Source organism: Argiope bruennichi, chromosome X2 (assembly GCF_947563725.1).
Source record: "Argiope bruennichi chromosome X2, qqArgBrue1.1, whole genome shotgun sequence".
NCBI lineage: Eukaryota > Metazoa > Arthropoda > Arachnida > Araneae > Araneidae > Argiope > Argiope bruennichi.
This window is the reverse complement of record NC_079163.1, coordinates 113,105,220-113,131,890: the sequence shown is the minus strand read 5'-3', so window position 1 is coordinate 113,131,890 and position 26,671 is coordinate 113,105,220.

Genomic DNA, 26,671 nt, shown 5'->3' with positions numbered 1-26,671 from the left:
CGTGTTGAATAGTATTCGCCTTCAGTCCCCAGACAATGCCAGTAGTGCTGATATCCGTCTGGACCGTCTTTCTTTTCATCGGAAAATATCACAGAAGTCCATTCTGTAGTCCAGGACATGTGTTCCTTAGCCCACGCTAAACGATTATCAATGTGAGCTTGTTTCCACTTAGGATGATGTTTCCGTTTTTTGAATATGAATTTTTTAGATCTTTTAATATAGTTGTAAGCTGTTTGTTTCGTCACATGATTAAGTCCTGCTTGATTTCTTGCCTTTGAAACACTTCCTTAGTTCTTCTTCAGCACACGAGCAAGTTTTCTTTCATCACGTGGTGTTAACTTCTTCGGTCTACCAATCTTCTTTTTATTTCCATTTTTATAAGGATTTCTGATAAAGTTTGAAACTGTATTGGGGCTCACCTGCAACAACCGAGCAATCTCTCTGACACCTTTACCATCATTTTGATATGCAGAAATTTGCCCTTTTTGCAAATCGTTCAAAGGTATTCCTTCAGGCATTTCTGAGAACGGAGAAACAACGTAACTTTTAAACAAATTAGATTTTTTTGACAGAAAAGGATAAACAAAGTACAAAATCACTATTTAAATAAAGAACAACTCACTAAATTAAATATATTAGCAAATGTCCTTCTACTTTTTTTTTACGCATCGGAAATTATATATACTAATTTTCTTAATAATATTAGTGGTAGATGTTTAATTTTTGCCTAAAATGAAAACAAGGGTCATTAAACTAAATCTGCATAAATATCTGATAATTAGGAGAAAATAAGAGATATTAATTGGCAAAAAGACACTGTCCTTCTACTTTTTTTACGCAGTGTATATGTTTATGTTCAATTAAAACAGTGTTGTAAAATGTATTGTTCAATAAAATGAATATTTAAAAGGCCTAAAGAAAAAAAAATATGTTTTGATGACTTTCCGCAAAATGATATTGTAATTAGATTTAAGTATCTTTGAAATGTTCCAGATGTCTTAATTTTTGAAGGAATTAAATAGAATTGACAATAAAGATTTCCGTTAAACATTAAACGAAAATAGGGTATGCATCTTATATTTCAAATTTTTTTTAAGTAGTTAAAAGTCAATTTTAATTCAGAAAAACATAAAATTCTTGAGAAAATTCAGTAGGTATGCATAAAAATATTTCTAAAGAAACATCGTTGAATTGAAATTACAAAATCATACACAGTTTTTTTCCAAATAAATTTATATTGTGTAGTAAGGAAAAAATAATAGGAAAAACAAAAAATTAAGTAGTCTGGAATATTTTGGAATTTTTAAAAATTATGTACTTTTTAATTGTTTAAAAATAATATATTTCAGTTTAAAAAGTTCTTTTAAGAAATTTGATGTATTTATATTTTAATATATATGCATAAAAAATTTCGCAACCATAAATAAGTAATTCGCAAAAGAGACAAAATAGAGCCCACCGTCCCCATAAAATAACGCACAATTTTTCAATAATTTTAACAAATATTTAATTATATATATGTTTTTCTGGTAAAGAAGAGGCGACGAGTTCTTTAAAATGGTTTCTTTACTTTATTCATAATGTTTAAGCCAAAATTTGCATTTTTAAATGATTTTAAGAAACATTTTTGTTAAATCTATTATCAGTGATATGCACACTTCGAATAAAAAGGCAGAAAGCAGGAGGGTAAAAGAGAGATCGAGAGAATACATTCAGAGGTTAAATAGTTTCAAAATGGAACTGATTGGTTACCCGAAATTTAGCTGCGACAGCATTTATTTTAGGCGCATGTAGACTCAAAAGCATGGAAAAAATAATAAGTGTAATACATTTCATTGCAATAATGAAAATCCGATTAGTTTCATTGTTTCATTAAAAAGTTTAAACACATAATATTATTCCAGTATGAAAGCTATGGTTAATAACCTTCTCTCTTTTTTTTAATGTATTAATTACACTAACTTCAAAGAAGATTTTCATTTTCGAGCAGTTTAATGTTATGCACTTTTTAAATATATTTTTCTCAACTTAAACTACTTGAATGACGTGAGTTTTTCGTACAGTAAAATGTTGTATTGTACCAGTTTTGGATTCATCCTTTTTATAATATAAGTTTATTTGTTTTCTGCTTTGCTTTCTAATTACAGAGTTCGAATTTCACTTTAATTTCGCAATGATTATAATTCTGCTTCATGTAGAAAAAAATGAAAATGAACTTTTATTCTTTTTATAATCTATAATTTAGAAAATTCTGACAATTGTCTCTTTTTAATATCTTCTCCTTGACACCGTTTATGGAAATTTTATTTCTTTACTGGATTATTTTATTTAATTTTTCAAAGTTTTATATTATTCTTCCATTCAAACTGTTTAAAGACATAAGTATTTTGCAAAATTAAAAAAAAAGTTTTGATTTAAAAAAAAAAACAACACTTTCTCCTTCACACTTGTTTTCTATTCCAAGCTACCATCTTTCCTACTTCGAGGAAATTGATCGATTTTTTTGATAAATATCTCGGTAGCGTCACAAACTATAAGTGTCAAAAAGAAAATTATTTTTTACCAAAGAGCTTTTTATTTTAAAAATAAATCTATGTTTCTACAAAGCGTACTCTTTTCGAGTCTCTATGTTACACGTAACTTAATTGGCCTCTGTTTATAAATCAGTTATACATGATTATTCTGTCCTTCTATTTTTCTATATAAAATGGTATTAATTAACGATAAAAACGATTTTTTTATTAATAAATCATTTAGTTATTTCTATTGTTATAAAAAAGCTAATGATTACGGCTTTAAAGGGCGCTATTATAAACTCAAATATGCTTCTCAAAGCCTTTCTTTAATTTTTGCCTCTTTCCAACACCAAACAAAATCCCTTTAATCATAAGACTAATCTACTTTTAATTAATCAAAAAGTATCAAAAATTTCATAGTAATTAAATGAGAAAATATAAAAATATATTATTTAGTTCCAAACCCATTAATTAATTCGTAATGAGAAACAAAAAAGTTATTAAAAATATTGATGAATTAATCCGTTCCCAAAATTTAGACAGAAACTCCCATTTAAGGACGATATCGACATGATTTCACTTGGGTAGGGTGGAAATTTTAATAGTTTTTCCCATATAAAAAGTACTTTTATGATGTCTTATTCTTTTTTTTTACACAGTTGGGTTGTTGAACTTTTAGTCTAAATTAGAAAAACAGCTTTTTTGGATGTCTGTATCAGTATTCAGAATTTTAATAATGATATATCTTCTAGTTTCTCCAGGATCAATGATGATCAAAAAAATTACAGTATTTTAATATTCCCACATAGAATCTTTTTTGCAGCTTAGATCAATGGTGAATTTTGCATTTAAGGCGTGGGTAGCGATCCCTTGCTTGAGAGAAAGAATTTTCAATAAAAAAAGCTCGAAATGCTCATGTTAATAATTGGGAATCGCGTTATTATGAAACAAATCCTTTTTTTGGCGGTACCTCCAAGATGACCCACACTGCATTTTTTTTCTGGCAACCCCGTTAGTTGCATCAATCAAAACATAAGTAGCGTCTAAATTCAGGAATATATCTAAGCACCGTTCACATTTGATTACGATACGTTCATGGCAAGACGTTCTGATTTTGATTTTGTACTCGGAGTTTTGATGTGTATACGAAAAATTATGCGGTTAATCTTGTAATTTGCGAGGATCCTAATGATTTTCAATATGATAATTTTCAAAAATATTTACTCGATCGAACGTGAGCTGAAGAACTGAATTTTTGTTTGCTTGAATTCTTTTATTTTATTTGAAAGTTTATATTTAATTAAATATTTAATTAAATTATATTTAATGAAACATACTTCAGAAACCAGTCTTTGAATAACTATCTTAACAATTTATTTTTGTACAGTTGTTCATGAAACCCACATGGAAATGGACTTAAAATGAAATTTAAATTCTGATATTATTTTATAATTGCTTTTCTAACATCTTTCACATAATGGTATTTTACTGGACTATGGATGAACTTTAGTGACAAATTATATTATGGTAAGTAATAATATTTCTACTTCTTTTTCATACTACTTCATTTATAAGGTATTTCATTTTTACATGAAGCTGCTATCACTTTAAACATGAATTAAAACCATTCATTCTTTCATTTTCTGTATTCTATTCCATTTTTTCATTCCAAATAAAGCTTAAATATTCATAGGTACATTATTTTCATTGTTCATGTTGACCTTTACTCAGAATTGTAAATAGAAAATTTCAGTTAATTTTTTAACTTTAAAAAAAGAAGTATGCTATATTATTAATACTTGTGAAATTTCGAAACAAAATATAGGCAAAGATAATGAATACATTATATCGATTTAAACTTTTTAACATTTAAAATATTCCAACTGATAATCACTGCCGTTTTGTTTTTTCAAATAATGCATTGCATATTATATATATCAAAATTAAAGTAAACTGATGTATTTCTTTATTTTCTACTTAAATTTTAGAAAGTAAATAGATATACACTAAATGTTGAAATTACATTACTGTCCAAAAATATTGCTTTAAAAGTTTACATGCTTGTAGAAATTAAAATTGCTTGATTTTTTAAAACTTATATTTTTATATTTCAGAAGGATTATACAAAAAAAAAATGTTTTGTACAACTGTAGGGAGCTTTTGTATATGTTTATAAAAAAATACTTAAATTAAATTCATTACAAAAATGTTGAAATAAAAATATCTGCTGAAGTCAAGAGATTTTTCTGCCTTTTAGAGCTAATTAATATATTACCTTAAAGTATGATTTCCTTAATGCTTTAAAGTATATATCGCCTTAAGTTATGCTTTCCAAATCTTATCTAACCAAATATGATAAGTCAATTTTTATTCAGTTAAACATTTTATTTTCATTCTTCTTCTTATGTGATCTCTTTTTATTCTTGACTGCATGTTAGCATAACTTATTAAGGTATGGTATATTTATAAAGACCTAGTTGAATATTACATGAATGCTAAAGAATCTGCAGGTCAACAATTAATGAAACTGACAGTTTGTTTTTTCCTTCTGATGGAGGTTTGTTTTTCCTTCTGATGAAAAAAAATTTCAAAATTTTAGATTACGATTTATATAATAAGACCTAAGAATACGGTTTATACAAAAGAAGGAAAAAACAGGAACGCAAATTTATTTTTACCTTTATTTCCTATTTTATTATGTTCTGGAAGCCTTTTCTCTCGATCAAATATATAAAATCTATCGCTCAAATAGCGAATTCCTTTGGTTTTTCTATATTATTTCGTTAAATTTTGAACTAATTTAAAAAAAATCATTTAAATGAAAGCGTAATGTATTTTGGCTGCTTTAATGCAGTTTGGAACCGAAACATCTTCGTATGAAAGCAGAATCAGCATAGTTTTCAATTTTTGTGTCAAACTAAAACTTTTTCAAAACACTCATCTCTTTATTTATGATGATGTTTTAATATTAAACTTCCTTTATTCTACAATTTAGCCGAATTGATGTGCATCAGTTCCTTAGAGCTTTTCGCAACCATTCTCGGGTATGTTACGATACTTAGTCAACAAACGTCATTAATTTTACAACGCGCATGCGCAATCAAGTTTAATTTCTGAAAATGAAATTAATATCGACTTGCTTTTTTTTAGTTATTCCAATAACTTTTATTGTTACAAGACAACCTTTTATGATGATTATTTATCGTAGCAATTTTACTCTTTTCCTTTTATTTCTGGGGAATCAGATATCAGTTAAAAGAGAGTCAGCCAAGCCTTTTAATTTTATTTACTAAATGTTGATCAGAAAGTTAACTACAACCGCATTCAGCAGTTGGTGCTAAAGGATAAACATATTATACGAAGGAGTTTCCTGATTTTTGATAATTACTAAAAAGGTTATTTGAGGCTTATTTTTACGTATTTTTTTCATCGATATAATGGTTAGAGTCAAAAACGTGACATGGGCGAAAGACCCAATCCGACTGCCAAGAGCTACAAAATCTGTCGAATTGTTGACTGAATGCCGAAAGCCTGAAGAGGCTAAGCCTACTGATATTAATAAGATGATTGAAAAGCCCGAAGAAGGTAAGCCTACTGATATTAATAAGATGATTGAAAAGCCCGAAGAAGCTAATTCTGCTGATACTAATGAAATAATTAAAAAGCCTGAAGAAGCTAAGTCTGCTGATACTAATGAAATGATTGAAAAGCCTGAAGAAGCTAAATCTGTTGGTACTGGTGAGATGAATGAAAAGCCTGAAGAAATTGAGTCTGCTGGTACTAGTAAGATGAATGGAAAGCGAAAGGCTGAAGAACCTAAGAAGAAGCCTAAAAAGCGAAGAGCTAAAAGATGGTATCCAAAAAGGAAGCCTAAGAAAGGAAATCCGGCAGAGGAGCAAACTGGAAAGCAAAAACGTGGTGCATTAAAATCTAAAAAAAAGCAGGCTGAAGAGCAAGAATTTGAAGAAGATGATAGACCTAAATATGTACCACTGGATAGGAAATTATTAAAGGATTACACATACCGTTTTGTTTACGATCTCTTCAAAACGGTCCGGGATATGAAAATGGTACGTGTAGATGAAGACCTGCCTGATACCGAAAGTTATCCCCTGAGATTCGAACAGAGTCATAAGCGTATAGTAACGAGATACGTGAGTAATCAACTCGAAAATTTTAATCTAATCATTGAAGACTATGTTTTTGAAGATTTTCATACTGAAGCCTACAACACTTGCAGAGAGCTGTTTGAAGATTTCTACAAGCCGGACGCTTACTCAGAAATTGGATTTATGTACTTTTTGAGTGCAATGGCTTATTTAGCGTTTCATTTCGGTAACAAAGGGAAAAATGGTGAAGCTTGGAATCTCGCCTTCAATTACACAGTTAACCTGGTGAATCAAGTACTGGAAAATTCCAAGTACCAGTACGATTTTACTGAATCATCTTGGTAAATAAGTTCCCATTATTTTGCTGTTCATTGATTTACTGTCACAAATGGAAATTGTATTTAGAATTGCAAACAGTTTTTATGATTTTTTTTCTGGTAATTAACATTTTAATTTTGTTGGTTTACAGCTTGAAAATTATATACTTTTTAATTTTTCTGCTTTTATAATACATCTTCTGTAATATTATAACTTTAGTCTGTAATTTTACTATTCCATATAGGATTTGTATGCATTATCATCCATTTAATAAAAAAGATTAAAAAACTTCTGCATTTTCTATGTCTGAAATACTACATAAGTTGTCTTTTTTAATATTATTATGCTTGAATTCCTACCTTCTATTTGTGTAATTTGGATTAATTTACCAACTGTCCATTATGCTCCCATCCACCCGTAAGTAAACTTACATTATTTTTCTATTCCTCATTTGATTTCGATTTTTATCATTCAGACGTTCATATTAAATCGATTTTTTAACTGGCTGGCTTTAAAATTTAATAATATGTTTAGAAATAATTTTTGTTTACTTTTTAATTTATTTTTGTTTTTGAGAGCCTTGCAATGTTTGTAAACAAAAATTAAGAGTCACCATGTTTTCTGACAGTAATCCCATTGGATAAAGGAGGGAAGTGGAAGATTTACGATTATTTAACAACCAGAAAAGAGAGGGTGAACATAGCTGAGGGTTGAATATCAAAGTGACAAGTGTCATATCCAGTTAGTACTGCCTTTGTTGACATTTAGAAATATGCTTATAAATATCGAATTTTGATGTGAAATTAGTTGAAAGGAGAAATACATTTTCTAACAAATCAGTATGAATCAATCTTTTGAAAGAAGAGTTTATTTTGTTGGAAAAATAAGGAAGAAAGGAAAATTAAACTTTTTGATTAAAATTCTCTTTTCATTGTCTGTAGTATTGCATTTTTATACAAATGTAGCTTAGAGAAAATTGGTTTCAAAAAGGAAATGAATACTCTGAGATTTTTTTTTTTTGTCACTGGAAGAAAAAATAGAATTATTTTCTTTAATTATTTATATTATTACATTTAAAAAAATATTTATATAGCCATAAAAATCAAACTTTTACCTTACTAAACATCTGTGACTCAATTACTTTGTCAAATAATTCAAACCACTTATGCCTTTTCCCTTTTCATTTTTATTAAATTTACCAAAATTTTGAAAAATGATGAATTTAGAAACAAAGATTATTTATTGATCAAGATGGTGTGAAGAAAATTGAATAAAAAATATACATAAATGTTTAATTCTTAATTTTAAAGTAAAGTTGCCTTATAATATCTATGTATATTGTCTAATTATACTATAATCTCTCTCTATATATAATGTATTTTCTGAGATTAATTTCAATAGATTAAAAGGCAGGAATCTACAAGGCAAGACATTTTTCAAATATAATTCTATTTAAATTTTGTTTAAAAAATTAAATTTTAAGATTGTTAAAAAATTATACAGAAATTAAATTGTCAACTTTTGAACACTTTTGAATTGTCAACTAAGTAAATACAGTATTTTAAAGCTAGGTTGATTATATAGTTTTTTTTTTTTTTTTTTTTTACTATTATCTCTAATGATACCAAATTACTTTTTAAAATATATGTGTGTTTATATTATCATATAAAAATTTTAATAGCATTTTCATCATATAAAATCAGTTTATATGTATGAAGTGCTTGCAGTTTTCATATGACAATCCCTTATCATTTATTTGAATTATTAGCAAAGTACATTTTTATATTTAATTTGGAATTAATAAAGAAGTTTCTAGGTTTTAAATCACAGTTCTGATTACATGGTCTTATTTTGTTAAGCTTGATTTGATCAAAAATCACACATTTGCATTTTATTGCATTCCTTTTTGCAAATCATATATGCATCAAAGCTAGCATTTTAGAAAAAAAACAGGATTTGGACAAAAACAATATAAAATGTTTGATTTTGCACATTTCTCTTCAAACAAGTTTTTAAATCCCAAAATATTTATTAAAATATGACCTTTCATTAATAAAAAATATACTACAGAATGGTTGAAAAGGCAAAATTTGTTTTTACTTCCATGTAAAATAAGCTGCTCAATTCATCAGTTTAACATATGTATATATATATATATATGAAAAATATAAACTATACTGATTTTTTAAAAAGATATACTTCTCAGACAGATAGCATTACAGAGTCATTACTAAGCCATATATATTTGCAGCATTTCCTGTTGAAAAGAGAAAATGTTTCAATTTCACTCTCTCATATTTGTGTGTGTGTATGTGTGTTTTTTTAACTGGTTACTTTTTGGAAGAGTTTATTAAATTGCAGGGAGCTACTAAATTGGAAATATATTTCTAAATGAATAACTGACACATAATTTCTGAAAAAAAATATCTAACATTGACATTATTTACATTCTAAATCATCAAAAATTTTCAATTTTATCAAGTTTTTGCAACAAAAATTTACTTCTATTCTGTCAAGAATTCAAATAATGGTTTAAAATTAATTTTGATTAAAATCTGATCTAAAACATAACATATAAATACATTCACTTGGTAAAACCCAGCATGTAATACATTAACTTCTTATCCTTGAGGAGTTTTGAATAAACTGATTATATTTTTATTAATATTCTATAATCAGAATATTGTATTGCTGGAAGCACTCAAACGATAATTTCGACAGATATCTTAGAAATAAGCTAACCTTAATTCATCTAAAACTTCAGATTTCTTAATTGACTTAAATTTACAAAATTACAGTAAGAGATAGTAATTGTTTTTATTTTAAATGCTCTAATTTATAAATAATTGAGAAATTTCTAAAGAATTGCATATAATTTTAAGCATCCAGTTTTTGTGATAAAAATTGCTAGATCATTTGAATTATACTATTATATTAATGTATAGAGTTTTGATATTCATATTTAATTTAAAAAAAAAAAAACCCTTTTTTTTTTTACTTAACTCTTACTAAGATTTTGAAAAGTTTATATTTTACCAATTATCATCAATTTGACTGCTTTTCCTGAAGGTACAAACTAGGATACAATGAGTGCTCTGACAGCAAGCATAGACTGCAGCTTGATATTATTTTTATTAATTAAAAATTACCTTAATTATTAATTAAATAATTTGAAATATTCATTAATTAAATAATTTTATTAATTAAAAATAATTTCCTCCCCCAGTGGTTATTCTATTCCAATATTTAAAGGTGTAAAAATACAATGAAAAAGTTGTTGAAAAATTAATTTATAAAATCATGTAATAACTTCAGCAGCCACAAATGCTATTAATATGCAGTTTAAACACATAATACTGTTTTAAAATGAAATTAATTATTATTATTATTATGAGATAGTAATATGCCATCAACTAACATTTAGAAAAATATTGGTAATTATTCTTGCCAAATTTTTTCATAAAACTAAAACCTGGTTGTTTTACCTCAAATCTTAATGAAGTGCTCACTAATTAATCAAATTTACTAACAAATTAAACAAATTTTCTCTATTAAGCTCAAAGTATCTTCTTAAGTCAACCTGAAAAATATTTATTCTTACCATTACTAGGAAAAATTGCTCCTTTAAAAGATTAATATTACATTAATGAACAATCTATCTCAAGAATAAGACAGGAATTTTGAAAAAATAAAAATAACTGTGATCCTGGTCATTAACTAACATCCATATTTCACAATAAAAACAAAATCATTCATATAATAGAAATATCAAAATAGGCTACTGTTTGTGATATAAATATTAACTCTTTATCTATATTACCATATTTTAGATATAGATGCTCAAAATGACATACAAAGCCACATGCTACAACTATATTGATAAAAATAACTACAATTTAGAAATGTTTCTGATTTGTACAGACTGAATTGTAACCTCTTTATGTTGTAGGAAACATCGCCAAATGTGCCTTGCAACAATCAAATCAGCATGTTGAGAGAAAATTACTATATTTAAATTCTTAATGCAAATTCAAATAACTAGATTCATTTTCTGAAATTGTGTAAAGTATGCACAATATTGCTTTCCTTTTGGTCAAATATTTAAATTGTTAATTAATTCATTTGAAATTTCAGTGTTTTAATAAAAATCTAGCAAAATAATATGAAGGAATTCAAAATATTTTTAACAACTCTCTTGAATACAATTTAATTCAAGGCTTTAGTTTACATGTATTATAAAACAATTTTATATTTCAAAAGAACTCCTCTTATGTTCTTTAGACACCCTTAAAAATCAATTCAGATGAGCATTTTTAAATATATTTGATTATAAATGTACATGTTTTCAGAAACAAACATAAAAAATACACAACAGTAATTTTGAAAATTAGAAATTTCCATTGCAATGGGTACTCAGGCATTATAATGGTAATTCAATATATATATGCATTATGAAATTTTATTTAAAAAAAGGATCCTATCTTAGGTTTCCTTTGGTGGTAATTTAAAAAAAAAGTTACGAAATTACCTTCATGCTAAGTTTAGTAAGTATTACGAAATATTTGAAAATATTTTATTTCATCCAAAATTGTAAGATATTGTTTTGATTTTGGAAGGAGAAAACATCTTTATCATACTTGAGCATTCTGATAATGCATTTATTGAAATATTATACGGATTTTGCTATATATTTTTAAAAAGTCAAAAGTACTTAAATTATTACAAAAAAAAATGAGAGCTATTTTCAAAATTTATACACATTTTTGGCTATTTTTGTTGAAATTACAGCATGTGGCATACAAACCCATAATAAACATTTAAAATTAAACCTTAAGCACATGTAGAAAATTTTTCATGAATACTAATGTGATGTTTTATGCTGTATGAAACAGGTAAAAATCTCTCAACACTAAAATTTTTGTTGAATTTGGAATATTCACAGCATGTGGCATACAAACCCATAATAAACATTCATAATTGAATCTTAAGCACATGAAGAAACTTTTTCATGAATACTAATGTGATGTTTTATGCTGTATGAAACAGGTAAAAATCTCTCAACACTAAAATTTTTGTTGAATTTGGAATATTCACAGCATGTGGCATACAAACCCATAATAAACATTCATAATTGAATTTTAAGCATATGAAGAAAATTTTTCATGAATACCAATGTGATGTTTTATGCTGAATGAAACAGGTAAAAATCTCTCAACACTAAAATTTTTGTTGAAATTGGAATATTCACAGCATGTAGCATACAAACCCATAATAAACATTCAAAATTGAATCTTAAGCACATGAAGAAAATTTTTAATGAATACTAATGTGATGTTTTATGCTGTATGAAACAGGTAAAAATCTCTCAACACTAAAATTTTTGTTGAATTTGGAATATTCACAGCATGTGGCATACAAACCCATAATAAACATTCATAATTGAATTTTAAGCATATGAAGAAAATTTTTCATGAATACTAATGTGATGTTTTATGCTGAATGAAACAGGTAAAAATCTCTCAACACTAAAATTTTTGTTGAATTTGGAATATTCACAGCATGTAGCATACAAACCCATAATAAACATTCAAAATTGAATCTTAAGCACATGAAGAAAATTTTTCATGAATACTAATGTGATGTTTTATGCTGTATGAAACATGTAAAAATCTCTCAACACTAAAATTTTTGTTGAATTTGGAATATTCACAACATGTAGCATACAAACCCATAATAAACATTCATAATTGAATCTTAAGCACATGAAGAAAATTTTTCATGTATACTAATGTGATGTTTTATGCTGTATGAAACAGGTAAAAATCTCTCAACACCAAAATTTTTGTTGAATTTGGAATATTCTTGAATTTAAATAGGAAAATTTTTTTCATCATTTAAAATATAAAGGCTTCCTGCTATCATTTCAATAACCATAAATAATTTTCAACTTATCAACTCCTTTACGGTAAATAAATCTCATATTAGTAATAAATATGTTTAATTACAGTAAAACACGAAAAAAATTTTTTTTTGCCAAATGTCTCAATTGAAAAAGCGCTTTATCATATGGATGATAATCTACTAATTCAGTTTCAGAAAGTTTGCATAAGGTTTCTTCCTTTTTGTTATCATTATTTCCTCACTAAAATTTTGAGTACTTAAAAAAAAAGACAATTTTAAACTCAATTAATTAAATATAATTAGAGAACATAAATTTCACTTAAAATTGCACGTGATATTTTGCTTACATCAAACCTGTATCTGTTTGGTTAACATTCGCGCCAAATCTACACGTGAAGGAGATGAATCTTCCAAGTTGGAGCCCTGACATTGCTAAGATGTACTTTGAAAACTATTACTCGTCAGTTATCAACTATTTTTCAACGCGGCAGATGAAACTTCCTTCTTTACAAGCTTTGAGCACTTACTAAATGATAGATGGATACTTCTGGAGAAACTTAAGATTTATAATAGGCCGATTACATCTTACAGATATCTTCCACCGAAAAAATTTCTCATAAATAAGCATCCGTTGTAAGCCTTTCTACAAGTGCTAAGTTTTTGCAGTATTTGTTAACTGTAGTTGTTCGAATTCATTGAATGATGGAAATGAAAGCCTCCGTTGATTTAAGCCACAGAAACAGCATGATATCCATAGAAGATGAATCCCAGACCTCTCCGCTCGCAAAATAACAGTAATTAATCATACGGTAATAATTTTCAACAGAAGATGGATTCCACATCTCCCTTTTCTCACATGATTTACTAATAATTACAGTAATAAATCACAAAATTTGGAGTATTTAATCGTGTAGTATAATTATATCTTATAAAATTCCACGCCATTTAATAAATTTATTAAAAGATTAGCCATCTACAGTACGCTTTAATCATGAAAAATTTTATTTGAAATAACCATTTAACTCGTATTTAAAAAAACATATTTCATTCCATAATCCATACATATGGTTAAATAAAAATCTTTTTGAACTGAAAGAATTGTAATTCATCGTAAAATATCAAAAAGAGTAAAAAATTTTTTAAATTCCAACTGAAAAAGACATAAATAATAATCTAACATGTGATACTTTTAAAAGCATTCTGGTAGGTTTAAAGAAATCCTGCACCATTTACACTGACAGGGATCCAATTTTTTCCAATTTTTTTCTGAAAGAACACTAGGTACCTTTTGGGTAAATTTTCCTTTCTTCTGAAATGGGAGGATTCTGAATCTACTCAATCGCTCCAATCATCATGAATTTCAAAGGCTGTATTACCCTTATCCATTATTGTGTTTACTTTATGCGTTTCTTCCTGTGAAACATCTATGTTGATTGGCATTCATACTTTATGTTTACAAGAATGAAATCTGACTGGCTAACAAAAATCGCCGTGGGATGAACATTCTTGCGTTGGGGCGGTACAGACATCTGGCATTACAATGGCTAAGTCCTTCCCCAAACAGCTCTCATGTAGCTTCGAAGCAAGATGTTATCTTAACTAATCAGACCCAAAGATCATTCGTTTGGGGTTTCAATGAATGAATTAATTATCTGATACAAAAATTTTAGATAAATGCATCTATAAAGAAAAATTTACTCAATATGATAAAAAATTTTCATTTCATAATGAAATAAATTAATAAATTTTCATTTCATTTCAGAAGTTAATTTCTACGAAGTAATGCGTACATTTGTGAACTTCATTAATCTTGTATTGAGTCCTGATTTATTAAATTCTTGCTCTGAAACAGAAAGGTTTTTAATTTAATAATTTATATTTTTAAATTAAAGAATTTCAGTTTTGTAATATAAATTGCGAATTATTTTTTAAATTATATTTATTGTTTACTCTCATTTATAACAGAATTAGAATTACATAATTAATTGAAAATTTAAAAAATGCGCTTTTTAGGATTTATACAGAAATATAAACTTCTTACACTGAAAAAACAACACTAATTCTATAATTGTGGTCTCAATGAAGTGAGCCGAGTAAAAAATTCCAATTTTTAAAGCCTTTTAAAAAATTCACTTTTAAGACGGTCCTTTACCCCACTCTCTTATAGTTTTTATACATTGCAGTATCTTCTAAACTTAAGAAATAATTACCCATTATTAGATTTTTTAAAAAAAATGAAATTTATTGAAATTTCTTTATTAAATTCTTTTAGATTGTTTGAACCACAAATATATTCGTTATAGGCCACATCCAAATAAGAAACTTTCACGCATTGGTAGCAGTGTGCAATTAATTCAATCACAATTCCTTATGCAATAACATAAAGAATAGTGCCGCGTTTGCTTTAACATTTTGCTTATACAATATTTCCATATATGTAGGACCCAGGAATTGATGGTCAAGTCTGGTGGAGCTACCGAAAATCCGAGTACCGGCTCAAGTACCATCCTCGTCATTTGACTACGCTCAGATCTGTCCTCAAGAGCTTTTATTGCTTCAACATGAAATATTAAGCCAAAAGTCAACCAGGATGTATTGAAGGAAAAATTGAATTTTCGTGCTATTCGACGTTACTCTGGCGTATGAATTTCTTTTACTTTTTAATTAAATGCCACATTTTACTAGGGGAGATAAACTTATCTTTATACATATCAGAACTTCGAAGTAATTGTTGTACTTTAACCTTGAGATATTTAAATAGGTCAGCGCAGTTTCTAATTTTTTAAATATTGCTTCTAATGACTTAATTGCAATTTTCAGAATTCCCTAATTAGGTACACGTGTTAGAAATGCCATTGTAAGACGTAGCAAAAATAAATAATTCCATAGTATTGATTGGAATATACATTTTCTAGCAAAGAACTATTTCTTTTAAATCAATACTTATTTCAGTCAATATTTTTAATGCATTATTCCTTTAAATATGTGATTTAATTTTTATCATGAATTAAATTGTTTTGTTTCATAAAAATGTGTATCTATGTTATTCTTGCATGGCATCTTAGACGATTCATTTTTATGTTTAAAATTCTAAAAATGACTAAAAACTTGCCATTCACAGCGTTTTCTGGTTTTCAGGCATTTTATTTAAATACGGATACTATGATTTTTTAAAAATCAAATCTGGTGTGATGCATTACTTTTTTTTTCTACATTATATCATTAATTACTGCATCGGCGGAAAATGTACCGAAGCTTCATCCATCTTTAGAATTCCGCTCTCTGTGAAATGTTATTTTATTCATTAATTTTAGTTTGCAATCACGATCGTCAAACCTGACGCTTCATGTCGAAACACTACATAAACAAGGGCAGCTGTGAAATGTTTATACAGTTAAACCTGCTTATGTGCGGTCTTTTTTTTATGCGATTTTATTCTTGTGCGATTTTTTTATGCATTATATGAATTCCAACGATGTTACTATTATATAACAGTTGTAATATTTTCTATCAGTGTACATATGTACACTAATACGATGTGTATGGTATACGATGTTTGTATATATACGATGTTTGTATATATGAAAGTAATTTTGAACGAGTAGTACTGAATTATGTGCATTTAAAAAATTTCTCCATGCTTAAAGTGAGAAATTTAATTAAAAAAATGTTTCCACGTATAATTAAATTATTTCTTTTATTTGGAAAGCACTTTTTCATTATTTCATAAATCTTCGACAGATTTTTTAAATGAGACTTTTTTATGCGGTCCTCCTTCACCACATAAACATTTTTTTAATATTCTTTATAGCTATGTATGAAGTTTCGGAATGTTTTTTTATTGCGATTTCTTTTATGCGGTTTCTATCTACTGCGCAAAAACAGATTTGACTGTATATCATAAAGAGAAATAATATTTCCAAAAATATCAACTTGCTGAAAATCATGTTGATTTGTGTCATTTATAAGATCTGGATTCCAACCACGGCATTCTGAAGGCAAAACCTCGATTTCAAGTTTGGAATATCTCAGATTCAAGATTATTTACACGAAAGTTCCACTGAGTACTGATAATGCGTATATGGGTCTTGTGCACATAAACATATCCATCAACTATGGGCTAACATTCTTGCTTTAGTATAAATTAACTATATTTGCATTTCCCCTTTTCTATTGCAACTGCAGTGTCCGAAAATAAAAACTGTCGTTAAACTGTATTTGTATTGCCCCTTTTCTATTGTAACAACAAGGCCGAAAAATAAAAACTCGTACTTCAAGCACTCCATCAACCTACTGTACATCGCCATTATTACTTCAGCGTTGCTAGCTTAGCGTTTGGGACATAGTATTGAAACTTTCCCTAAAGTCAAAATAAAATGGTAATTTTTCGCTCCAGAGTGATTTTTTTTTTCCAAAATAGAAAAGAACATTTAGGTACATGAAAGTAACAGACTCAGCTTTAAAATTATACTTTTTACGGATCATCTATCTATTTAATCTTACGGATCATTGATCCATTTAAAAATTATGCATCGTTTATATGTTAAAAAATAATGAAAAAATTGGAAACTCCTTGACATGATATTTGCACTGATTCGATACAACATGCTTTATCTTAATCTTTCTCGGATTAAAATTTACTAGGTTCGTACTTTTAATTCGTGTATCTCAGAATTTGGTCGTTATTCTAGAAAATATTAAAAAATAGTTGTTTAATAATCAGTAACAATGATCGAGCAAACCAACCCACTGTAAATCTAATGTATAATTAAAAAAAAAAACCAAGACGATAATAGTTACAACCAAACTGATTTAAATAAAATTGACTTGATATATTTTTGTGACAATTAATTTTAAAAAGTGTGATTTAAGCTCATTTTAGGTTCAAAAGTGAAAGAGACAGATTTTACATAAAATAATCTAAAATTCAGTTTCGAATTCACTAAATTGTGTCTGGTGACATTAAGATCCGCAATCCATATTCTAAAACGTTTGGATGATTTTAAGCACCTGGATAATTCGAAATCAAAATTTGTAGCTGTTAACATGAAAATGAAAATGGAAAGACAAAAGTTACGTTATTGTTGTTAGATTTAATTGCAATGTACGGACGCCAAAATATTTGTTTTGTTTGTTGTATTTGAGGATAGGTCACAAAATTTGGTAATCCTGTTAATGGTACAAGTGTTTAGGAAGTGTTTTCGATGTTTGACGCAAATTTGGCGAGATTTTTTTTTCCAGATAATTCAGATAAAACATTTCTCTGAGAATAAGTGCTTCTTGATAATTCTTATTAAAAAAATATGATATTAAATAGACGACTTTACTGTAAATGTTATTTGTGTAATGATTCGAAAGCAAGTACTATTTTCTGGTAGTCTGGCTGAACTTTCATCGTAAGTAAAAAATACATAAAATTTTACATAACATGCAAAATGCATTGCATGTGGAAATATACATAACATTTTTATTATTTTAAGTCGTTGGATTGGCCATCCAAAGCATGCTAGTATATTTCACATTCAGATATCGATCTGGATAAGTGAGGGTCGGGGGGTGTTTGAGCTTAGGGTTTTCGCTTAAAGTAAAAGACTAATAATCTTGGATGATAAATTTTTTCAGGCTGAGAAAACATTTTCAGACATAATAACTGAGATAAAATGTTAAATTCAAACAAAATTTTCCCTACTTTTTTTCTGTAATATGACTATATAGATACTCTTTGAAAAATGTGAGCAGCATTTCCAGAAATGAATTTTTCTCGTTTAGTTCGTTTTTTTAAGTTTTTGCTTTACCTGATTAAGTTATATTAACGTTTGATAGCTCATTTTCTTTAGTTGCCAATGTTTTTCTTATTTAACCTTTTCCTTTCAGGTTAATCATCTGTTATTTGAACGCATTGGTTTGGACGGACAAATCAGCAACTAAAAATGATTCGATATATATATATATATATATATATATATATATATATATATATATATATATTACATATCAAAGTGTAAATCGATTGGACTCGAAGAGGCAATTAAGACACCTTGCTTAAATTCCAGAGATATGTCACTGTTTAAACGGTTAGATTAACATATTAATTTGATACACTGCAATGACCTGTTGAAGACAGATATCTTAATTTTGAGCTCCTGGAAGAAAAAAATTCGATGTAATTCCATTCCATTAACGAATTTTCTACATTTACATTCTACATTTACATTTACACAAAGATAATTCAGCTCTTTAACTGAGACGGCTCTTGCTTGATTCGTGCTTCTAATGACCATGTGTTTCAAACAAAAAGTTAAAATCACGTCATTAACAAATTCTAAAATTCGATTCATAAAATACGTGGCATCCATAGACACGTCTGTTACATGTTTTTTAGATGAATGAATATGACAACATGTCTCCAAAACAAAGGGTATTTAATTACATTGCAAAGAAAATCATGCAGATAAGAAATTAAACATTACAAGAATAAATGCACATTAACATACATAGCTTTAGTACAAATGATTCTTTTGATCATATTTTTTTCTTTTTATCATGAAGCTATTAATTTCTTGTATCCTTTTAAGCTGTGGGAATCAACGAATTAATTCATTCCTTAAAAACAGTTCATGAACTGAAAATATTAATCAGATCTTATTTCTGAACAGAGGTGGTTTATAACTTTGAGAACAATGAATTGTATATTATCAACATCACGAACACATTCTTTTATTGAAGGTGGAGACCGTTTAATCAATTCGTTATTTCAGCAAAGATCGTTATTTATGAATTTTAGAGATATAATGGGCGTAAGATCTGAGAAAGGCTATTACTTTTGTACAGATTATGTTGTCAGAAACTCCCCAAAATACTACCATCAATTTTAAAGAAAAGTAGTCATGTAATCCCATACGATGTTCTCTGGTAGACATAGAAAAGCATTAGGAAATAGTGATTGGGATGAGAGTGTAAAAATACTGGAAGATTTTTGTTTTTCAGGCACAGAATTTCAATTCCAGTTCCAAGAAAGCGGGAAGCTAACAGCAGGAGCACATCATGATGAAAAGATGCGATTTCATTCAGATAATATTGCCATATTTATTTTTTTCTTCTTTTCTCTGTTCATCTGCTGCTTGGAAGAGCAGTGACTTGGTTAGTTTCGTTTTCCAGACCATCAACCCCCTACCAGTACTTTCAGACCGCTCTCATTTCTAAACATTGCAGACGTTATTGTTTTGTTTGGGGGAGAGGAAAAAGAAATCTCCGATGTGTCCTGCAGAAACGTTGAATGGAGATTTATGACATCTGAATTGAAATGGTCTGTGTTTTAAAAGAACTTTTCTGTGTATCGCCTTTCATAAGTTTCAAACTCTTCGTCATTTTCTCATCTGTCTAGTTATTAATATTGGAGCTGGAAATCGGTTTGTCTTAAATGTTGGTGCAACTATTTATAAAAGTATGATTGCATTCATAAGTTTTATGTTTCGAGAAGTTTTTCAGTGTATTTATTTGAAAATTTTTAAATGAAGAAAATATTTATCAATGTGAATATAAAGACATGAATACCGCATGGGGATTTGCTCTCAATGTTCATTAATTTTGGTAAAGAGCATCTTCTCTAAAAATGCATTGTTCCGAGACAAATCTGAAATCTGCGTTATTTTTGGTTGTCACAGAAGTCTGACTTGTTGTTGACTCTGGCCGATAATATCGGGCGTAACTAGTTAATACTACAAACATTTTTTACAAGATTTTATTAAAACCATTTTTATAGCTGGCATGCAGCCAGTTTGTTGATTAATCCTGAAATATAAATTCAAGCTCTCGAAATAAAATCATATAAAAGGAAATTATTTGTTTCGCTTTTTCTTAGGGGCTTGTTTCTAAGCTGATTTTAGAATCTATGCAAAATATAAGGAGTTAACTGACAATATGCACCATTCCTTGAATAAGGGAATAATAAATGTTATAAGCGAGGAAAATCAGTTATGAATAATGCATTTATACTCGTTATTTTAGACAAAAAAGGAGATGATTCAGTTGATATTTGCTCAAATTTTAGAATTCGTGCTTGCTGTCTGATAGTCAGTTTTGAGAGCTATCTCTTTTCTTTCTTCTAAACTAAAAGAATTTAAAAAAAAATTTATCTGCACTTTTTTTTAAAATAAAATTTGACAGTAAAATGATATTTTTACGACATGAAAAAATTTAAAAAATTAAAACACCGTTCTATAGAGCCATACTAAGAAGAACAACTTTTTCTTTGCTTTATGCGATTATATCTTGATATTCATTCATCATTGTAGTGTTAAATTTTACACACAATTTTAAAAAAAAATTAGTTATTTGATTGGCAAATTTTTAATGTTTATATAATTTTCTTTATTTACAGATAACCCGAATAAGAAGCTCTTTAGAGATGAGAAATGCGGCTGTTATTCTTGAACAAATAACTATCGTATCTTATAAACAATGAAAGTATTCTATTATGAATCTAAAGTTTCCCATCAGAGATTAAGGTATTTGGAAAACTGAGCCTTGAGAAACATTAGCCTGTTTAAAATTATAAGCATGTTTGCACTTAACTTCTATTATCAGGATTTATTCCCTAATAGCAGAAATTAAGGAAAATTGTGGAGATCTTTCCAATTAAAATGTAATTTCCGACTGACTGTATTTAGTAGCTGGAATATGAAATGAAGTCACTAAAAAGTGATTAGCCTACCGACTAAATACTTTAAAATTCAAGAAAATTTGCTTTATGCTGGTGATGCATTCGTCTATTCTAAATGAAACTATTACCAAGAGCAAATTTATTCATTTTGTGGCTTTAGGACAGTGCGAATTATGATGTCCTTCATTTAAACTGGTCAATATGTCAGCAGAATTGAAATTTATCTGGAAATTCATCGTAAGAAAAATGGCTAAATTAGTGAAATTCTTAAAAAATCAAACATAATAATCGGCTAATGATTTCCTTACTTACGAACAAAACATATGATCATTACGATAAATTATAAAGAAATAATAAAATTCAGACTAATACAACATTAGCTGTCTTGTAAATATAACATTAAAAGTTAAATTTTTACCATAGCTATCAAGTGAAATATTGTACAAACAATTAAATATGTCATGAAGTCATCCAATGTATTACAAACATGTAATTATTTATAATCATTTAATAATAAATCGGCGTAATCACACATTATAGTTTTATTTATAATTCATGCAATTCGTTTATATAATTATTTATTTGGCATCAAAGCTAATAAGGTATTTTAATCGAATTTCCTATTACTTCCTCCCCTCAGCCCAGTGGTCCTAGAAAGCTGCCTAGGGGAAAATGGAGGAATTCCGCGTACCTAAGGAAGTTTTGTGACAGTAAATTCTGAAATGATTTTTCACTGATCAATTTTCAATATTTCATAAGTGAGATAAGGATTAGAAATTATTTTTTGTCCGATCAGTTTTCTTTTTTCAAATAATCAGTTTTCTAAAAAATACATATATGTATAAATAATGTGTGTGTGTATATATATATATATATATATATATATATATATATATATATATAATATAAAAATATTCCCCCTAAGGCGGATAATTCCTTGTACTGAATGGGGTAATTCCGCGCATGTGTCTTAGAGCTGAAATTTTACGAACTAGGAGTAAAAATATTATTTATTATGAATGTTAATATAAATGTAACCATTAGTCCAAATTGATCTAAAAGGCGTATATTTTATTAAAATAAAGAAAAACAATTTAAAAATGAACATTACTAATTCAAAAACACTACTAAATGAATTCAAGTTAATAAAGTTAAAATTCTCGTAGATTTTTAATCACTGTGTGGGCCCCCTCAGTCACGGGGCCCCGGTGCATCCTCCGCACCCCCCAGATGGCCGATCCTGCTTCAGAATATAGCCTAGAAATTAAAGCTGTGAATTAAAAAAAGAGAGACAGAGATAATTAAACACGCATATCATCGAATGTGTTTTAATTTTTCTTTCTTTTTTATGTTTTCACGAAACCTCTTCTCCCGGACAAAATGGAAAAATGTATTTAACGATTAAAAATTTTTATTTTTGTTGTTTTTTGTTAATATGGTTTAATCGAGGGAATAGTATTTTGGAAATCAAAAGTCCAAGCGAGTTGTATTTGGAATATTTTTGTTATGGGAAGGCTGAGTCTTTCTGCGTTGACTCAGCTGAAAAAAGGATTAGCCAATATAGTTAAGGTAGCAGGCTTCATTAAATCAGATGATTATTTACATCTAAAAAAAATGACGATAATAAAAACTTTATATATACGAAAGCACGCAAATTGTGTAGTTCACAGAATATAATTACCGTATTTTATTAAATAGTCCTACAGTAAATAGTGAGTGCACGCTCATGCTATAACTTTTGCAAATATTAAAGAACCCGAGTCTCTGATTAGCCAAAGGAGTACCGGTTTTTATCTTGCTACTCTAATTTCAAAGAGTTCTTTTCAGTTCTTAGAATTTTATCTCTACGTCTAGAAAATTAAAGCAGGCGTATTCAGTTTCAATATCTACATTAATGACTTATCTCAGTGTAATGACGCTAAACGCTGCCGTACTTGTTTATATAATGCATCGATATTATGTAACAATAAAGAACCAAGCACCATTTCTGAAAACTCTCTAGCAGTTTTTACTATTGACTTACCCAATGGAAGATTCAAATAAACTTAAGTAAATATCAAGCCGTATTTTTATTTAATGGAAAAGAAATCTACCACCTCCTCCTAAACTTAAAAAAATAAAAAAATTTAAAAAAAATAAAACTATCCCAATGACAAATGAAACAATCTACCATGACGTTTCTCTGGACAGAACTATATTCATAAAATCAAGCGTAATTTCAAAGGTGCCAAAGCCAATATATCTAGTAGTTAACTCCCAAACACAGCTTTTAAGAAAAAATTAATTGGTAGTTTATAAAGTAATTCTTCGTCCACTTACTATTTATGCATTTCTGATCAGAGCAAGTGCTGTTCAAACACATGTTAAAAATTTGAAACCCTTGAAAATAAAACTGCACGCCAAATCAATAACATGTCATAGTTTCTCAAGAATATTAATATTCAAAAGATCTCCAACTTACTTCTATTAACGAATTACTTTAAAAAATTTAAAGTTTCTTTGATAAATTAGACACGAATGAAAATTAAGCTTTCAAAGAATTCTACGAAGTTAGCTCTAATAAGAACAAAAGAAGAATGAGCAAACTTATCAACAGTTAACTGATGCCCCTACACGCCAACATGACTCCTGAGTGGAACTGAATTGCCAATTTGTTAACGTTACACAATATTGTTTAAATCTCTTTAGTCTCCTCTTTTTTCCCTTCTTACTGTTATTTTCATATTATTATTTTTTTATGTATTTTATTCTAATTAAAGCTGTACATTCCGCTTTATTAGATAATTGCGTTTTTAGTGCCATTTTTTCCCCAGTAATAATGCTTAAGTTCAAGAACTCCGACAATCCTCTGCATATCGTCACAGTTCTTCAATGTAATTAGTCTCTTTCATTCTGTACAAATCGTTTCCAACGATGTGTAAATATTAGAATACTTGTTGCGACTCAGGGTTTCTTGATGATTCGGATGGAGCGGTATGTCTCTATAACAATCTCTGAAAGAATTTAGAATTTCTTCTTTGAAATTATATAATAATCACATGACCTTAAATTTGGGTAAAGAAACTCACAGAAAAAAAATCAGTTACGAGTTGCTAAAGAACTTTTCATTTTCTTTAATCAATAGGTCGCTCCATCTGAATCATCGATATATTTGCTTCAGGTATTTTCCGTTTTCCACCAAAACTGCTTATTTCATCAAAACACTTTAAACGTTTCAAGCGTGTACCAATGTGGTATCGGTTATTACCATTTCGTTGTCGTGATTAAATTTTCTATCATCCTACTTTTAACTAGAATTATTAGATTAGTTACTCACTATTATGAGTTACTAATACGATTTGTATTTTTTTCATTTATAGCTATAGGTAATAAAATCACATTAGATAGTAAAAAAATGGGGCAGTATTTATTAAAATGGATGAAATATTACCATTCGGAAAGAATTTTTTATTTAATATTTCTTTGTATAAATTGCTAACAAATACCATTGTTATTCAACATGGCATTTCGTGAAATATAATATTATTTCTGTAAAAGAAATAACCAACTTTCATAATCCTTTACACATTTATGTGTCTTAACCATAATACAACTAACAGACGAGCATTAACGGCAACTTTTCCACGTTTTGATACAATTTTCATCATAAAATTTCCGAACTTTAGGAGTGCCTGTAATACCCAGTATCATGTTCCTTTCAAGCAAAAGCAACAGAAGATCATAAAAAACAAAAAAAGAATGTTAAAAAAAAAAAAGTTTTTTGGAAAGCATCATTTAATGTCTGGGCAGAAGTACCAGCAAACCAGTGATGTTAAGAAAAAGAAATATTAAATTCCGCTTCAGAGACCAGCACAACTATCCGATTTCAAATCCAGTCAGCGTTGTCTAATGCGTAACCTCCGCAAGACAGAAGTTGCTCACCCCCCTCCTAACATCAATCCCATCTCCCCCCGAAGCTTATAAATCTCTCCCTTCGGTTGCGAAGATTCTTAGGGTTTGTCATCATAACTGGCGATCACGGAGTGTTGGTCATTCGGCAAGAGCGGATGACCGTCACTGATGGCCCCTCGCTGGTCCACTTCTGGTCATCAAATTGACATTAGTCATTTTTAGCCATCGCAAGGGAAGTTTGATCATCTTCTTCAATTCTCCAATACTTATTTTTTCCATAATGTTTCTTTACTGAATTTTTATTTGATTTGATGGTTTCTTTGTTTTAAAGGCTAAAACTTGGCTGTATCTATTATCTGCTATTTTTAAAGGATATGTCTGGAAAACTGAAGTTCGAAAATGGATGTTCCCACCTGACCGCAATAATAGGTGTCCACAGGAAGAGAGCCCTTTGAGGTTTCGTGAAATGGGAAGTTGGAAGTTTATCTGATGATTTCTTTGGGAAGTGCTAACAAGTGACATTTTTCTTGATTTAATACTGATAGAAAGTTTCTCTTCTTTGATAACTTGATTTCAGCAGCTGGCTTCTTTCGCACTGACAAAGATGTTTCGAAATAAAAGATTAGAATTTCTCTACATTTTTCAAAATTGTTTATTTAATTAGAGGTTGTTAAATAGTTATTATCTTAGTCATCTAATCGAATGAATTGCTAGAAATAGTTTCGACTATTAAATTTTTGTTTAGAGTAAGATAGCTTGAAGTCTGAAGGGAAGTCTGCAATGTCAATATGCAATGTGCAGTTAATCAGATTGTTCGTTCAATAGTATCAGTAATTTGGCTCAAATATTACATGTCTGATGCTTTTAGGATGCATACTCTGTTATGAAATTAATTAGATTATTTGACCCATTCTTTAGAAAAATAGAAAAATATAGATGAATTTCGATACATTCTCGATAATTATTTCTACTTTTCTACTTCATTTTGAAAAAATCGCAGAATACTTGAGCATATCTGAAAAGTATTCTTTTCCAACTTTTTATTAATAAGAACAAAAGTATTTGACTTATCCAACAATTTTCTGTGGAGATCAAATAAACACCTTAAATTCTAAAATGATTTAAACCTGAAAATTCCTGGCATATTTAATTGTCTTTGCAGTCATTACAGGTAAAAACTACAAGTATTATGCAATAAAGCTACAAAAATTTATCATTGCATAAGTAACGCTAATTTCGGTATATAAATAAAGTGCTTCCTAAATTATTTATTT